At 33.8% G+C, this 19,709-nt stretch overlaps 1 long non-coding RNA gene across 2 annotated transcripts; it reads right to left on the minus strand.

Moving 5' to 3' along the window:
* Window positions 1-1,072: 1,072 nt before the first annotated feature.
* LOC145599464 (uncharacterized) lies at window positions 1,073-4,748 on the minus strand. 2 transcript variants are annotated; one of them, XR_014103769.1, is made up of 3 exons: window positions 4,393-4,748; window positions 2,661-2,810; window positions 1,073-1,370 (listed from the first exon to the last, which is right to left on the minus strand). It is a non-coding gene; the product is annotated as an uncharacterized LOC145599464 (long non-coding RNA). The 2 variants fall into 2 exon arrangements; XR_014103766.1 differs by having other exon boundaries at window positions 1,073-1,390.
* Between the last annotated feature and the right edge of the window lie 14,961 nt (window positions 4,749-19,709).

A 19,709-nucleotide genomic window follows, 5' to 3' on the forward strand; every position in this document is an offset into this window, starting at 1 on the left:
CTTGCATACTATATTATTGATCATTGACCTCAGCCATACACATTCTTGTCCTGCTTCATAAAGAGCTATTAACTCTGCATGATTTGAGGATGTCGCAATCAATTGTTGATTTCCATGATATTGTAGTGCTGCCGTAAGTGAACATATATCTAGTTTGTGACTTGGCATTTTGTTGATCTGATAAGTATCAGCGTCTGCATGCATACCGAACGAGAGCAAAATCTCATTTTGGTTGATAATATAAACAAGGTCCCGTGTCCCTCATAGGTACCGAATTAAGTGTCGGACTCCCTTCCAATGTCTGTATGTTGGTGCATTGCTATACCTGGATAAAAAGTTCACAGAGAAAGCTATGTCGGGTCTTGTGTTGTTAGCTAAGTACATTAAGGCTCCAATTTCACTTAAGTATGCTAGTATGGTACTTCTAGACCTAGAATTTCTTCATTTTCTTCTCGGAGTCTAAATGGATCGTTTTTCATATTCAAAGAACAAGCAACCATTGAGAAGTTGATTGGATTTGCTTTGTCCGTGAAGAAGCTTTTCAAAACTCTTTATGTATAGCTTAATTATTGATGGAAAAAATACCTTGCATGACTCAAGTGCTTAATTTGCAATATATCCAAGGAAAAATTTAGTTTTTCGAAGGTCTTTCATCTCAAACTCTTTCATCAAGTATTTAGAAGTTTTCTCAAGTTCATTTGGGGTTCCAATGATATTCAGATCATCAACATACACTGCAATGATAGCAAACACTAGTGGAAAAATAGCTATCCGTAACGGGCAAAAATAGCCTATCCGTAACGGGCAACGGGCGTTACGTATGTTGCCGTTACGGATAGGCTATGTTATTCGTAACGGGCATTTTGACTGCCCGTTACGAATAACCCGTTATTCGTAACGGGCGGTCAAACTGCCTGTTACGAATAACCCCGTTATTCGTAATGGGCAGTTTGACCGCCCGTTACGAATACAATTGAACCCAAATTAAAAAAAAAAAATGCAGCAGGTGATACCTGCTAGTCTGCTATCCTGATAATCTGCTATGATGCCAAATTTTAATTACTATTATCAATAATAATAATAAATGTAAAATTGAATTAATTATAAAATCAAATATACAACTTTCACAAATGTCCAAATTGACTTTACAACAACTCTCAACATGAGTCAAAAGCTACTAAATAAATAATACTCTGTAATACAACATGAAAATTTAAACAAGTTTTATATTCCATATAGTAGACTAAGAACTTGAAAAAGCTTGTAGAATTGTATACTGTCTTGATGAAGCTTAAATTTTGTACATCCATCTTTTAGGAATTGGTCAATGAGGTAGCCATGGGCTCCATGGATCTCCACTCCATCAAAACCTGATAACGCAGTTTATTCACTACAAATAAATAACCTATTAAGACATAAAATTGAAGCATTCTCCTCATATAACAAACTAAATCAGCAACAACCCATATTACATTCAGAGCAAAACAATGAACACTTCTTCTACAGTCAGAAAATACAAAACACTTTGTGTGTAGGCAACCCCCGCTTGCCCTACAACAATTTCAGAAAATCAAGCGAACCCTATAACACAACCACCAGAGTATTTCATGTAATTGCCAACATCAAAACCTGCTTATGCCAGCCAGCCAAAGTAATATCTTTCTATAATCTGGGAGATTAGATAATAATACATGGAGATTAGAAAAGTGCGTCGAGTAATTAGTTTTTTGCTTAGTGCTTATTAGCATATTAGCCAAAGAATCATAAAAACTTTATTATATACAATTTTCGCTAATTTTCTATATGATCTTTGGTTGATTGCAGGATTAAATATCATTCATCATTTATTTGCCTCCCCTAATCCCCGGATTTGACATGAAGATTGGCATTGGTTTTTGTTGTCAGGATATTCAATGGATTAAACAAATCAGCCATGATGTACTTGAGATTCTAAGCTCTATCGCGCTATATCATTACTTTCTAAATTTGATATTTATAATGCTAATAAGCAACACAACACAGGTTACTGAATTCAGAAATTCATCTGCATTTAACTAAAATCAGATACTGAAGCAAGAAATGCAGTAACTGACAACGAACCATCCGAGTGTATATAACAACGAATAATGAATCAATGTATTTCCTTTGTCCGAAATCTAAAACAATCAGTAATTGATTTGCATATCTAGACAGTTAACATCAAACCTAGACCTAAGCATCAGGTGCTTACTTAAGAATCATTTCTGAACACATAATTTAATGTTTTTTTCTTCTTCTATAAAATTTAATACATTCATTAAAAATCTATTTGGCTTTTAAGCCTACCTAGAGCATGTTGTATCCAAAAGAAAAATTCTTCAAACTGGAATAATGTTGCAGGTATTTCATTAGCTGATGAATTATTGTTATTTTTATCAGTGTATAACTTGTAGTCATGAAAATTAATAGTACATGCCCAATTGAGGTTATTAATCCCGGAAAATAAAAGATGGCACCAAATCTAACAAGAAATGTCCAAGGAAATAGACATGGTAAACATAAACTCACTCACTTAACTGAGCTTATGGGAGAAAAGGAGTATATAAAAGAACATATAATATGACCACACAAGACAAGATATGGCATAACATCGATCCATGAACAAGAGTATGGATATATACCTTTTCCTTTATCAAAGCAAAGTAGATATTCGGATCCAGCTTCAATTGCTTGGTTCCTGATCTAGTTCTTAGCCCAAAAATTACATGACTAATGCTCTCACCATGGTCAGCAGTCACACTCTCAGTTTCTTCAAGGGAGAGCTTAGTCACCTAAAATGTAAGTAGGTGATTGTGTAAGAATCTCAAGAAACTTTCAACAATAAAATCCAGTTTATATTCACAAATTCCAAAAAAAAAAAGAAAGACACATATTGAGAGGTTGAAGAGCTTACAACAGGGAACACTAAATGACGCAATAAACTAGTAAAATCCATCCCAATAAAATTAACTTAAATATTATCTAATTTCTTACTCCATTATCTAAAATTAAATCTTCAAACTGACAGTTAAACAATTTTTCATATTCTATTCACATAAGACACCTTAACATATCTTATTGTTGAATTTCCTTGAAAAAATTCTGATTGTTCTTCAACTACTACATTTATTTTAATTATAAGAAAAAAAAAAGTAACATCATTATTAACACCAGCAGCAGCCAATGATGGCTTCAATCAGAATTTCTGAGAATAGATCAGAAAAAAAAAAAAAAAAAAGAACAATATAATCACTAATAGAGAGTATAACAAAGCGCTGAATCATTATTCTTTGGATTTTGAGAATAGATCAGAGCTAAGAGACCTTAATCTTATCAAATATAAACAAAATCTGCTCACCTAATTCTAAGGTATGAATGAAGACTCTTGTCTATAATTTAATCACGGGAGAAGACCTCCTCTTTTTATTCAGTTTTTGACTGCTTATTTGATTCCACAAACTTTACAAGAGAAATTTAAATTATAAAAAAAGGGAAATCGAAAAGAGCAAAAATCAAGGGGAAAAGCGAGAGAACTGAGCGCATCGGAGGAGGATGGTTCTACAGTTTGTTCAGTCTTCCACTTTACTTTTCATCTTCCATTATTATCCCAACACATTATTCATCAAAATATTTCAAGAGACACCATGAAAACGCAGCAAAAAATCGAGATATAATAAAAATATGTAGCTGGCATACACCCGAAATCAAATAACAATCAATCACGAGTAAACAAATAAACCTCAAAGAATTAATTCCTTTTACACAGTTTGAATTAACAATACTAGCTAAAACCCTAGAAAAACATTCAATCCCTTCCACCCAAAAACATCAAAATTAGCTTCAATTCAGCAAATCTGGGTAAATCAAACTCCAAAAACCTCGAAAAATCACGAGTCATATCATAAGCCATAAAATTAAATCACAAAAATCATCAAAACAATACCAGTTTAAACCTTTAGCTTAGAAACAAAGATCTGTAGTATATAATTTGCGGTGCTGCAGGTATTTGAAAAAGGCATAATTTTTAGGGAAAAAAAATTAAATTAAAATCTAAAAGCAGAAAAACCCTTGTTTCGAAAACATAATTTCAGGATAAATTATCAAATTAGGCTCGAAAAAACACATAAATTTAGGCATGTTTGATTCAATTATCAAATTATGCTCGGAAAATCACATAATTTAAGGCATATTTGATACAATTATCAAATTCGGGTCATAATTTTGTTTTCTAACAACATAATCGCTGGTTATGATCTTTCATAATCTTACTAATTTGAACCATTCAGATATTCGAACCTTAAACAATTAAATTAAATCAAAGATAAACCCTAGATTGTGAAATTGATAAGATTAGAAAAAGAAACTTTAACTTACTTCAGAAGCTGCTTCAATGGAGAACGTCAAGTGCGCTTCAATGGAACGCTTCAATTGCTTGGACCGACGAAATTCAATTTGATTTTATTTTATTTCTTTTACAAAGAGGAAAGTTGGGTTGACTAAGCTAGATCTAGCGAGTTGGAGAATGGAGAAGCCTTAGAGCAAAATCAATAAACCCTCCGATCTAAAAATCATCAAAACCCCCAATTTCACCATTTTTTCTCTCTCCTCGTCCCATATCGCCATTTTTCTCGCCTTGTTTCATCACCAATTGAATGGGGAAGATTGATGGAGGAGAGGAGAGGAGAGAGAGTGACTGAGTGTGAAATGAGAGAAAAGAGGTGAATGACGGCTAGGTAAACCCTAATAAAAAGCCAAAGCCAAGTAATGGGCTCCTCTTATCATTTGGGCCACGCTCAAGCAGTTGTATCGGGCTCAATATGCCCGTTACTTGTAATATAATATCCGTAACGGGCAAATGATGACGGTTACAACTAAATAAGTATTCGTAACGGGCAATATTTTGCCCGTTACGAATAACTAAGTATTCGTAACGGACACTATTTTGCCCGTTACGAATAACTAAGTATTCGTAACGGACACTATTTTTCCCGTTACGAATATATTTAATGTAACGGGCATAGCTTTGCCCGTTACAAATAGCCTGCTACGAATGAGATTTTTTCCACTAGTGAAATCCTGATTGTGATCGCTTTATAAAAACACAGGGACTAATTTGATTGTTTTTGAACCTTTCTCTCGTAAGGTATTCACTGAGACGGTTATACCAAATCCTTCCAGATTATTTCACTCCATAAAGTGACCTTTTAAATTTTATGGAAAGTAATTATCAGTTTTAGTCCTTCATGGACTTTCATGTAGATGTTTGTATTGACTATCAAGTGACCTATACAAATAATAAGACATTACACCCATTAATCGCATTTACAGTCATTTTCTGGCTGTCAAACTTGCCAGAAATTTTTCTGTAATTTGTAGTTACATGTAGAACTGGACCGGGATCGGATTTGACTGGAACCCGGAATTGCCTATTTGTAAGGACTGGGGACCGGACCGTAATAAACCAGTCCGGGCAGTCTAGACCTAATTTTTCAGGTCATATTTGGGTTTTGACCTTTTGGACCGATTAAATCTACTATAATTCCAAACTACTATAACCATTTTACCTAGGCAACAATCAAAGCACAAAATGTAAATTACACCAAATAAGCTGAAAATTCAGAATCCTTCATCTATATATGATAATAAGTTAAATGAATATAGATTAATACAACTCTATATATACATGATAATAAGTTAAATGAATTGAAAAGGAGACAAAGATTAAATCAAATCTGAATGTAGGAAAATAGTGAAATGCGTGGGAATAACGGAGGTTGATCCCTGACTTCTGTTGTAATATAAGGAAGTATTTTCAAGGCTATATTCTAAAATTAGAAGATCGAAAAGATGATCTTGTGACGATGAAAGAGTACGGTGTGTCGTGATGCAAATCACTGACTTGAAAACGAAATTCCGGCGCAACCAGGGTGCACTATTGTATTCGCCGGCACGTTCCCTAAGGTTAACACGCCACTTCCACACGAAGGCACTTTTGGGTGAAAGGTTGGAGCCAAGTAACTTATGCCCAATATAGAGTATGTGTTTAAGCAAGCTTGTGTTTGATATGTATTTCTTGTGTATATCAAAATCAGAAAACATCCTCCAATTTATAGAGATGAATGAAAAAGATGAAAGATCATGGAGGAATCTTCTATGAACAAAAAAAAAAAAGAAATCAGAAATATTATGGTGATAAAAAAACACCATAATCAACCTCTTAAATGAGGGGTTACAAGAAATCAAACAAGAAGAGGCATCCAAGGGAACCGTTGGAGTCCAATAGACAAACACGCTCCCGATCGGGCGGACACTCCCTTTTTCCGGACGTCTTCTCGCGCCCGGTCGGGCGGGTCTCGCCAGGTCAGGCGCCCGATCGGGCGGAGCTTGCCCGATCAGGCGGCGGAAGTCCAGAATTTTACGACTCTTCTCGCGCCCGATCGGGCGGGTCTCACTCGGTCGGGCGCCCATATCTGACCCTTTGAATTTCCTTTCTTTATTTCCAACAACTTCATGAAGAGTGGTTTCCGGAGCTCTTGATTGGCGACGGCGGCGAGTTCTTGCTTGAGAAACACGGTATTAATCACATTATTGGGGAAATACATTGTATATTGTAGTGGAGAAGTTGAATTACATGAAATTTTGTTGGGTTGTGAAAAAGAACTGAAATTGGAGATGGGTTCATAAGAAATTGAATCTAATAGGAGTGAAACTCAAAGATAGAGAAGAATATGAAGTGGAGTGGCGACATTTCAATCAGATACAACGTACATGAGCGTATTAAGTTAAGGTAAATAAAATCTTATTTTGTTTTAAATATTACTACCTCTGTTTCTTTTTAGTTGACACGTATTCCTTTTTATGATTAATTTTTAGTTGACACGTTTCTTTTTCGGGTAAATTTTTTACCTTGTATTTACAAGCTACCCTACTTGCTTTTTCATTTTCTCTCACTCTCTCTCCTCTCCTTAATATATGTGCCTAAATCAAATGCGTCAACTAAATAGAAACGGAGGAAGTAATAAATTGCATATGAACTGGGTTTCCGGTCTAGACCGAAAAATTCTGGGTTTTATCCGGTACAAACCGAAAACCCAGAATCACTAATTTTAAGGACTGGGGATTGGACCGCAATGTACCGATCCAGGTCGGGTCGGTCTAGTTCTGGTCGGGTTTCCGGTTCAGGTCCAATTATTCACACCCCTAGTTGCATTAACTATTGGAGAATATATTTCTCCATAATAAATCCCTCTGGAATTTGAGAAAATTCTTGGGCTACAAGTCTTGCCTTGTATCTAACTATCTCATTACATTTTCTTACAAATATCCATATGTATCCAACGAGTTTTACACCTACTGGTGTAAGAGTTATTTTTCCAAAAACTTCTCATTTTTTAAGTGACTTTAACTCAGCTTGAATTGCCTATTTCTACTTTGGCCAATCACTCCTGTGTCGACATTCTTCCACTTTTCTTGGTTTAATTTTATCGAACACAATGTCAATTGCAATGGAATTTGCAAATATTTCATCTACGATAAATCTTTCCTAATCCAATGAGTCTTGGTAGAGACATAATTCATTGAAATTTCATTGTTATCGATGTCTTGAACATCTTGTTCATTCCCCATAGGGTTGTTCTCTTGTTCATCCCTTTTGGGCTATCATCATTTTCTTTAATTTCATCCTCATTTGATCTCTGTTGAACTTCTGACGGGGGAACATCATTAGTCTCATTTTCTATTCCATCCAATCTTTTCAACTTCCTTGGTTTAGAATCTTTTGATCTGAACCAAGTGGTCTCCCATGCTTTTTCTGCGTGCTTGAGATTCATTTTCTATGGCCTTATTACTAGTTGGAATTTCAATACGTGCAGGGGCATTTTCTACTGGTATATGTGATTTTGTCACCTTCTTTGTGTCTACAAATGCATCAGGTAAATGATTTGCAGCACTTTTGTAAATGAAAAATTTTTGGACGTCTTGTTCATACATACTTGTTCGTGGGTCATACATCAATTGTTGTGTTGCATTCCAAATAAATTCTATTTATTCCTTGCGTGGGTCCACTTTCTCTCCCCCTAAGGTTGGGAATACCGTTTCATTAAAATGACAGTCGGCAAATCTAGCTGTAAATAAGTTACCAATTGTAGACACCTAAACTGGACAGTCTGTAGTATATCGGTTATAACTTTTTATCTGTGACCCTGATTGGGACGAAACTAACTTAAAATGAAAGATAAAAATCGGGGCTACAGATCCATAGGTGGCACGACACGTAAATATTTCTAGAACTCCGGATATGACCAAAACAAGTTGACTCTTGTGCAGTATACGGGAATAAAAATCCGGGTGACTAAAAAAAAAAAAAAAAAAATCTATGGCTCGACTCTAATGAAAAAGGGTTTTGATACGAGAAAAATATAAATAAATAAATGAAAAGTAAAAATAAATGCACACATAAGCACATTGTCACGCATGATGCAATGAAGTTCGCAACCTAAAGTCAAGTTCTATGTTCGACTATGGTCAAGCTTATTTTGGTGTCACAGGGTACCATGGTTAAGAGTTTGGACGCGTTAGCAAGGTAGCCTCCCTTGAGGGTGTATGCCAACGTGCGGCTCTGCGAGTTCATGATGAAATCGAACTCGACTCCATGGTTTGGGTGGATTTTAAAACTCGGATGAACCCTTATTGCCATGAGCGTTTTCGGGTTGATAGAGCTTAAATCCCCCGGGCTAGTCACATACGTAGAACACGTAATATTGTGGCATAATACGTAACCTAAAAAGCATATGCCTATGTGACAATGCCAATTAAATCGCAGGAATACAATTCAAGAATCTTTCAAGTCTCATCCACTCAACTTAATTAAATACCGATCAGTCAAATCGATAAATAACCAAGAATCCTCCCCAGTGAAGTCGACAAATTGTAGGCGTCGCTCGAAGTGCGCCTATGTTAAAGCATGTGTGAATATGATTGGCACTCATAGGAAGTGGGAATTGACATTACGATTAGGGACAACGATTAGGGACAAAGCAAAGTAGGGATCCGCCAACAAGTTTTTAAGGAACTTGTAAACCGTTCACGGGTCATATAAAGGCAACCACGAAAAAGGGACAACGATAGGCAACAACGATTGACCCTTGAAGGTTACACCCCATTCATAATCCATGAGATTACTAACTCCATAAGGTTCGGAACCACGAAAGGAGGATCAGAGATGATGGTACGAAGTGAGTCATAGAGTCACATTCACCCGTATTGTCCTCTACTCGATTCTTATAGTGAAAAGTGATTCCTGCTATCTCAAAGGCATGAAACAAAGATTCAATTTGCTCCAAACTATTATTATGCTAAATTGGTTTAATATTAATGCAACATATAATTCTAAAATACCGTGATCACTTGATTTAATAACATGATTAAAAAGAAACCTAAACCGGTCGTCCAACTTATCTTATTAGGCGTGATTTTCAATTACATATTCCCTTTAACATGAAATATGGTGATTTTATATTGGAAGCAATTTAACAATAAACTTTTATTAAAATCAAATAATAATAATAACCCTAATCATGATACTAGCAATAAGAATAAAAATAAGAGTAATTAAGTGATTAATTACTCACAGTGATTAAACTGGTAGTAACTTCAATAAAAATATAAATCATATTGAAATAATTAAATTAAAAGTAGAGTTGATTTGGTCCAAACCCTCAGTTAATTCTACCTTTTCACGCCTTAGTTTTAAGTATAGAACTTCAGGTAAAGTATGGATTCCTTGGAGTGCTTAGGGGAAGGAATGAAAGAATAGGGAGGCTAGTGTTTAGGCTAAAGAGGGAGAAAAAAATTATTTTGTGATCAAGCTTGTTGATGATTGAAAAAGGGGATATATGACCTCTATTTATAAAGAAAAAAGAAGGGTCGAAAAAACAAGATAAGATCCGAATTAAATCGGAATAAAACTCGATAGACATCAGTTTTTGCGGTTTTTGTTTTTATCATATCATTTAATCCAGAAATTGGAATACGATAAATAAGATATCGTTGGAAATATCTTGAAGTATACTTTCTAACCCAATTAGAAATGGATTAAAATATTTTTTAGAATACAAGATATGGCCGAAATAGTGAGACATTGTCAGTTTTGGATAGAGTTTGACATTTCATATCTTTTCCGTTATAGCTAGGAATTGATATTATAATATATCATTGGAAAGAGAATTTCAAGGGCTATCCAACCATATAAAATTTGGATAAAAAATATGAGGCACAAAAATCATATCTGACTATCTTTGAATGTCTTTCAATTCGGATAAAAATAGGACTTTCAAAAAAAGGAGTTTTATTCAATTTCAAATTCTTTAATCTTATCTTTTCAAAAAGGATAATTAGGATCTTTTAGAAACTTATAGAAGCTTCCAATTAATCCTAATTGGTTTAAGAATGGGATCAAATAATTTGGACCCTCGACATGATCATTGGGTCGTAGGTAAGGTGGGCTTAGGTTCGGTTTGGGCTTAGTTTAATATTTTGGCCATAACTTATTCGTTATAACTCAGATTTGGGCTTATAATATATCGTTGGAAATATATTTTCAAGCCCAATCCAATTATTAAATCATTAGACCCAGATTATGGACCAAAATAAACTGGATTAAACGTTTTTATAAAAAGGACACGAAATGAATGATTTTAAAGGACACGAAATGAATTATTTTGGGTTTAAAGGCACGAAAAGAGGAAAATAAGTGATGGTTTAGGGAAATTAACTCGGAAATGGGATAGGAGTTTGGTTGGTTTTATGAAATGGGAATATGGATTTAAGCACTCCAAGATTAAATACTCAACCCGACCAATAATGACGGTGAAAGGTTCAGTTGTTCATCATCGGGTTTGGTTTTGGGGAGACATTTTTAGGTGTCTACACCAGTCAATGGTTCAAGATATTTAATTATAGAGGGATATTTAAACCCAACATAAATTGTCAGCATTCTTTGTGGACCCATTTTTGTTCGTTGGGGTGGAGCAATGGGAACATATAAAGCAAAACCAAAGAATTTTAGATGAGAGACAATTGGTTCTCGACCACAATTTGTAGTAGTGAAAATTTATGATAAGTCGTAGGTCTCAATCTAATAAGTGTTGCTGCATAAATTATAGCATGTCCCCATGCAGATGATGACAATTTTGACCTCATTAATAATGGTCTTGCAATTAATTGTAATCTCTTAATTAGTGATTCAGCTAAAACATTTTGTGTATGAACATGAGCTACTGGGTGTTCGACATCAATTCCAATTGACATACAATAACCAGTAAATGATTAGGATGTAAATTCCCTAGCATTGTCAAGTCTTATTTTCTTTATTGTATGCTCTGGGAATTGAGCTCTTAATTTGATAATTTGGGCAAGTAATTTTGTGAAGGCAACATTTCTACTTGCTCTACAAGAAAACAGGTAAATTGCGACGGAAAAATTCCGTCGGAAACAATGTAAATTCCGTCGGAAACCGTTGTCGGAATACCTTTTGTAGGAAATTGGTCAAATTTCGACGGAAATGCCGTCAGAACCTTATATTCCGATGAAATTTACGACGAAAACGGTTCTGTCGGAATTCAGTTTAACCCAAACTACAATTTCGTCGCAATTTTTCGACGAAAACATTCCGTCGCGACGTAAAAAATCCTTTGTAACCATTAATTTACGACGGATTTTTCCATCGAAATTGATACTTTTCTGACAGAATATTCCGTCGGAAGTAGCAAAGATTCCGACGGAATTTTTTCTGTCAATAAATTACGAGGGCCAATTCCGTCGCTATTTTCCTACGAATTTGATTTATGTCGGAGTAGTGTGCTTTTTGCGACAGATTATTTCCGTCGGAAGCATGTGTAAATCCGTCGAAAATTCTTCAATAGTATAATTTTAGATTTGTATTTTTTTTTGTTAATAAATTGATGTAAAACTTGAACACCCGCAACAAGTTTTTTTTTTTTAAATTAATTAATTAACGACCTAAGAAATTTTATTTATTTATATACATATATATACATATATATATATATATATACATATATATATATATATATATATATATATATATATATATATATATGTATGTATATATGTATGTATACATATATGTATATATTTATATACATATATATACATATATACATAAAACAAAATCTATGCTAGAGTGAAGATATACTAAAGTGAAGCTATGCTAAACAATCACTGGGGTACCCTGGCCTGCTCTGCCACTACTCGGGTCATCCTTAGGGTCTTGATGTTGAGGACGAATGGTGGAACATGTGTCGTTGTTGGTGAAATGACTCATCATCTCATTCATACTCTCCTTGTATCTCCTCTCCATTTCGGCCATTTTGGCTTTAATTTGGCTTTGCATCTCGACTTCTATTTGAGTTTAGAGAGCTTGCACCCTATGCTCCATCTGATCTTGCATCTCAGAAATGAAGGACGACGTCTATTGCTGTGAAGAATTGAAAGTCGATCGACCCATGAGGTTGCCATAGTACAGCTATGCACTTTGGCCAAGTCCTTTCACACGACCCTAGCTTCTTATTGCGCCCACCCACTGTCTCCCAGTACAACTCATTCAGACTCTTCTGAATACCTTAACTCCTTGATTCTTCGAGCTTCTTCTGGTAGGTATCTTCACATGATATCAAAAAAATTGATAAAAAAAACTACCAACAACGTAAGGTAACGGTTCTAATTCTTGAACATTCAAGCAAATTTAGCCAGCAATGTTTTCTAACTTGCCCATTTTCTATGTTTTTGATTAAATGACCTCATTCTTTCTTCTAACATGCCAATAATACATATTTTTAGGTGCCTATAATTTGAAATCATATCAAATGAGCACTTAACACATTTTAGGGACTACTTTCATCCAAATTCAGCCAATTTCTGCCTATATGGCTTCTACCTTGCCCATTTTCTATGTTTTTAATCAAATGACCTCATTCTTTCTTCTAACATGCTAATAATATATAGTTTTAGGTTCCTATGGCTTGAAATCAAATTAAATGAGCACTACTTAACACATTTTAGGAACCATAGTCATCTAAATTCAACCAATATTGGCCTATATGGCTTATACCTTGCCCATTTTCTATGTTTTTAATCAAATGACCTCATTCTTTCTTCTAACATGCCAACAATACATAGTTTTAGGTGCCTATGTCCAGTGGCAGAGCCATGATTTTATGCTGGTAGGGCACCGTATCATGTAAAACCCTTTTATCAAAGAATGTTCATAATATCAAGACTCAAAATTACTTAGCAATCGTATTTGTCAAACCTTTATTATTAAAAAATACATCAAATATTACCCCTATTCAAGGCTTTAAACAATAACCTCGCTCATATTTTTAAGATCTTTTATAATAGGTTTGGAATCAGATAGATATTTTGTATCAAATAGGATTATCCAAAATACTAATTATCAGGATTTATAACTGATAATTCAAGTATACTCATACATGTAAAAAGAATGTTAAAATTAAACTTGACTAGTTTTCAAGTTTTGAAAGCATATTATTATATCATCAATTTCATTATCTTAGGTAGAAAAGTAATCTTTCACAATGTGATCAAACTTTTAAGCTAGTAAGTTGTTGTGTTAATTAGGAAATTGAAAAAAAAAAAAAAAAAAAAAAAAAAAAAAAAAAGGGGGGGGGGACATTAAGAAGAATAAACAATGAGAGGGAAAAAAGTAACAAAATGTAAAGCAAGAGATTCTAACCCATGACCTTTGATTGAAAAGGTAAAGCTCTAACCACTAGGCTACTAGTAAGTTGTACCATAATGATGCACTTTATATTCTATTTAAACAAAATTTTGACAAATATTTTTTTTTTTTTTTGAAAAAACCTGGCATGGTACTGTAGGCGTCATTTGAAGTGCGCCTACGTAAAATCATGTCGTGAATATGCTTGGCACTCATAGGAAGTGGGAATTGACATAATACGATTAGGGACAAGGAAAGTAGGGAGCCGCCAACAAGTTTTTAAGGAACTTGTAAATCGTTCACGGATCATAAAAAGGCAACCACGATAAAGGGACAACGATAGGCAACAACGATTGACCCGTGAGGTTACACCCCATTCATAATTCATGAGATTATTAACTCCATATGGTTCGGAACCACGAAAGGAGGATCGGGGATGATGGTACGAAGTGAGTCATGGAGTCACATTCGCCCGTATTGGCCTCTACTCGATTCTTATAGTGAAAAATGATCCCTGCGATCTCAAAGGCATACAAACAAAAATTCAATTTGCTCAAAACTATTATTATGCTAAATTGGTTGAATATTAATGCACCACATAATTCTTAAATATTATGATCACTTGATTAAATAACAAGATTCAAAAGGAACTTAAACCGGTTATCCAAATTATCTTATTAGGCGTGATTTTCAATTACATATTCCCTTTAATATGGAATATGTAGATCATAAAAAATATAATAGAATAAAGATTATTATTGGAAGCAATTTAACAATAAATCCAACAATATAAAATCGTTAGAAAAATAATAGAAATAAAAGGAACATAATTCTTACTTTGATTCTGTTTGCTTGCAACTATAAAATAACAAACAAGTTAGTAACTTCAAGGAAATAATAATAAAACGATAATTAAATTAAATTAATAGAGTTGATTTGGGGCCAAACCCTCAAACAGTTCTACCTTTCACGCCTTGGCTTAATGACAGAACCACGAGTAAAGTATGGACTCCTTGGAGTGCTTGAAGAAGGAATTTTGAAAGAAGAAGGGTAGGCTAGTGTTTAGGCTAGAGCACAGAGGAGAAAAAAATAGAGAATTAATTGATGCCCCGTACATCAGAAATGAGGGGGTATTTATAGAAAAAATGTGCTGAGGGGACACACGGAACCCTAAAAAGATAAAAACCCTACAAAAATGTGTCGCGACACAGCAAAGGGCACTGTGACATGGGAAATCCCACCGTCAGACGGGGAACATTCCCGTGACGTGGTGAACAGTTGCATGACATGGGAAATATATTAGGGTACGGGGAATAAAACGCGTGAAGGGTTTACGCGGAACAGACACGGAATTCCTCGTGTCACAGCAGGTGCACCGTGTCACGGGGAATCCCACCGTCAGACGGGGCAGTTTCCCGTGACACGGTGGACAAATGCCGTGACGCGGAAGTCTGTAGTCCTTTTTCCGTCTAAATTCATTTTTAACCCTAATTTCGTTCAAAATTTTTAAGTGCCAATTGATAATTTCGGGCCATTTCTGATTTATTATTATTAATTGGGCTAAAATAAATAAATAAAATAAATAAAAGGTTTGGGCCAAAATAAATAATAAAATACAAAAGGTTAGGGCTGAAATTAAAAAGAACTATGCTTTGACTAAACATCAAGACTGATCCATGGAATATTCAAAAATTGAATTTAATTAAATACGATTTTTAAGCACTCTCGGGATTAAATACTGAACTCGACCCATAGTGGCGGTGAAAAGTTGTTCATCATCGGGTTTGTTTTTGGGGAGACATTTTTAGGTGTCTACAGGTACGTGCCCTACCAGGACACACTATGGCTTCGCCACTACCTATGGATTGAAATTACATCAAATGAACACTTAGATCATTTTAGGTTCCGTATTCATCCAAATCCATTTAAATAAGCTTATAATGAGTTCTACTTTGCTAATTTACCATGAAATCAATTAATTAGTTTTAGGGACTAAAAGCCCTATTTGATTCACCTTAAAAAATAATATTAAGTAAAAATAATTTTAGTTCAGTAAAAATAAGTCCAGTTCAGTAAAAATAATTTCAGTTCAGTAAAAATAATTTCAGTTGAGTAAAAATAAGTTCAGTTCAGTTTAATTCAGTTTTCTTAAAGAAGAATTATAATAGAAAATCAGTAAAAATAATTTCAGTTCAGTAAAAATAATTTAAGTTCAGTAAAAATAATTTCAGTTCAGTAAAATTAAGTTCAGTTCAGTAACATAAGTTCAGTTCAGTAACAATAATTTCAGTTCAGCAAAATTAAGGTGAATCAAATAGGGCCTAAGATATAATGAAGTTTTTACCGCAATGGCTTTGGTGTTGGAAGGAACTTGGCCTTTCACAGGCTCTTCCTTGAAGTGTGTCTTTAAGAAAAGGTTAGGGGCATTTGGAATCTGGCTTTGACTTTTTCGCCACCTTTAAATGTACATGCAGAAAATCAATGAAAACATGTCACACTACACTAGTTTATTAATCAAATGACTTCACTTTTACTAAACACATTTTAGGAAGCTTACCATCCTTTTTTCATGTTGTACAGCTGACATAGAACCTTGAAAGTGGGTTGGTTCAACGACATTTTCCGTGGATCCGCCTCTTTTGTTCTGCTTGTTTTGTTTCGACCGCTTCTTATATTCCGGATCATTAGCAACAATATCCATCATTTTCTTGTGGACATCCTCATTGGGCCATTTTGGTTTGGCGGAATTCATCTTCATTGTGATGTTGTAGAACATGTCATGTAGGCGATTTGCAAACTTGAATTCGAAGGTTCGCTTCACATGCTCGTTCAACTGAGGTGCGCTGCCCATTTGAATTTTTTTTGCAATACATAGAAACTCTGATCTTATATTTACAAACTAAACTCAATCAATATGCTTTATAAAACATTTATTACGTTAGGTAAAGGTTATCGTAACTGAACAAATTCCAGAAGTGTTCTCTCGTTTTTGCATCAACCTCTCCGTGATTCCTCCAAGGCTCTCGATAGTAGCCAGTTAGCATGTCGGAGAGCATATTCTTCACCTCTTTATCATAAAACCTATAATAAAGGAGAGACATCCATGTAATACTAGTAGAAAAATATAAATGGACACCGAGAAATGCACAGCAGTTATTTAAAACCGGTGCGAAAAAACATGGCATGATTTAATGAAAGAGTAATCGCACCGGTTCATACCGGTACAAAATTAAAAAAAGGCTTGCTTTTTATTTATAGGGAAATTCTCATTGGTACACCCGTGGTTTTGAGTTTTCCCATTGATACACTCCTAAATTTTTGCCTTTCCATTGGTACACCAATGGTTTGGTCTTTTCCCAACCGTGACTAACACTGTTAAAAAGTATTTCATTAAGTTAAAATAATTAAGGAAAAGACTATAATACCCCTTTTAAACATCTAATGTCTCAATTTGCGTGTCGAAAATTGTTCAGTTAAAGTTTTGGGAGTCATGTAAGACCTTAAAGAACCAAATTAACCTCGAAATTAGCAAAAAATAAAATAACGCAAATATCTCATATGCGTGTAAAAAATTGTCTCGATTTGCGTGCCGTTACTTTTTTGTGATAATTATTGTTCGGTTAAGGTTTTAAGGATTATTTGACCCTTTATGGGTTTAAATCAAACTCGAAACTGTCAAAGAATTAATGAAAATATCTCATTTTGCATGTCATTTCTTTTTTTTTTGTCATGACACGCAAAACGAGACATTTTCGTTAATTTTTTGACAATTTCGAGTTCGATTTAGAACCATAAAAGGTCAAAATGACTACTAAAACCTTAACTGAACAATTACTATCACAAAAAAGTAACGGCACGCAAACCGAGACATATTTTACATGCATATGATATATTTGCGTTTTTTTTTCTAACTTTAGGTTAATTTGGATCATTATGGACTAACATGACTCCCAAAACTTTAAGCGAACAATTTTTGACACGCAAATAAAACATTAAATGTTTAAAAGGGGTATTATAGTATTTTCCTTAATTAGTTTAACTTAGTGAAATAGTTTTTTAACGGTGTTAGTCACGTTTGGAAAAAGACCAAACCACGAGTCTACCGATAGGAAGGCAAAAATTTAAGAATGTATAAATGGGAAAACTCAAAACCACGGGTGTACCAATGTGAATTTTCCTTCTTTTTAATTCTCTTTCCTCTCTCACTCTCTCTATCTCCTCTCTCCTTTCTCCTTTCTCCTCTCTCTTAGGACCTGTTCTTTTGAGCTTTTGGGCAGAGCAGAGCATATTAAATTTCAGCAGAGCATATTTCAGGATAGCAGAGCAGAGCCGAGCAGATTTCAACATTATTATTAATACTATTATTAGTGTTATTATTATTAATGTTGTTGTTGTTGTTGTTGTTGTTGTTGTTGTTATTAAGTCCATATACCATTGATTTAGGTGAGTGCAAACATAAATAAACGTGTACCATATATAACATATGTTAATAGTAGAAAGATAAAAGACAACTGTTTACTTATATCCATTTCACAAAAAATTTAAAATAAAATGATTTAATGAGTAATAATAATTTTACTTATAAATATGTCTTAATCATATATTTTTAACCCTCAAAATAAAAATATAAAAAGTACTACTTGAAAACAACCTTTTTTTTTTTTTTTTAATTCATAAATTGTATGGAAATATTTGAAAAATAATTCAACTCAATGAACTAACAATCAATACCCACATTAAATGTTTCTATACATTGTTATTCTAATATTAGATGTTTATAAAAAGAAATTGTTATTATTATTATTATTTGTTTTTTTGAAAGAGTTGTTATAATTATTACAAACTATAAATTAATAATATTATTAAATATTAATTCTTAATAGTTTGAATTATTAAATACTAGATGAAGCCCGTGCGATGCACGGTTTGTTTGAATTTTTAAAAATATTTTTTTTATGTATGTGCTAAAATTTGTTATATATTTAGAAAAAATTCATAATATCAAAAGATAATATTTTATATTTAATTAAGTTAAACTTAAAAATCTCATTCGACAATTTTGCTTACATAACATTTGAATTATTTTATTTTAAAAGAAATTAATAATCTCTTATTTAATTGGATACAATTAAAATTTATGATCCTGCATGGCGCATTAAGAAAATTAAATCTTGTATGAATCTCTCTAAAAACTCTTTATATATATATATATATATATATATATATATATATATATTAGATTATTATTGATAATTATTATTATTATTTATAATTAATATAATTATTTTAAATAATAAATTATTATCATCAATATAATATTAATTATTGTTATTATTAATTATTATATGAAAATAGTGCAGAGCAGATTTGATCAGAGCAGAGCAGAGCAGCTGTAAACAACGGGGCCTTATTCTCTTTCTCTTTCTCTCCCCCCTCGGTCGCCGATGCAAGCTCTGCTACCGCAACCACCGTATCCCTGCCCACCGCAACTATATCCTCTCCCTTCTCTCTCTCTTCTTCTCTTTTTGTAATGTCGCCTCCTTCACCAAGGCGTGTTTATAATCTCACCAAGGCGGTTGTCGCTTCTTTATTTGTAATGTTGTCACGGTGGTGATGGTGGTGGCGATGGTGGTCAGCTTAATTATAGGGCTTCGAATTCTTGGGGTTTGATTTGGTTTGAAGATGTAAACTCTTTGTTTGAAATCCTTTTGCATTTTTTTTTCTGACCTAGGTATGATAATGTAAAGAGTGAGCATTAGATATGAAGATTAATGCAAAGAGAGAAGATTAGCTATGAAGATTGGTGTAGGTCATAGAGTCAAACGCGATTTACTTGCTAAACCCGCTAGTTTGTTTTTTCTTTTCTCTTTGTTAGGGCTATTAATTCTAATTTTTTTTGTGTTTAATTTGTTGAAAAAATCGGAAATTGTCA

The sequence above is a fragment of the Chenopodium album genome, chromosome 2 (genome assembly GCF_948465745.1).
Source record: "Chenopodium album chromosome 2, dcCheAlbu1.1, whole genome shotgun sequence".
NCBI classification, from domain to species: Eukaryota; Viridiplantae; Streptophyta; class Magnoliopsida; order Caryophyllales; family Amaranthaceae; genus Chenopodium; species Chenopodium album.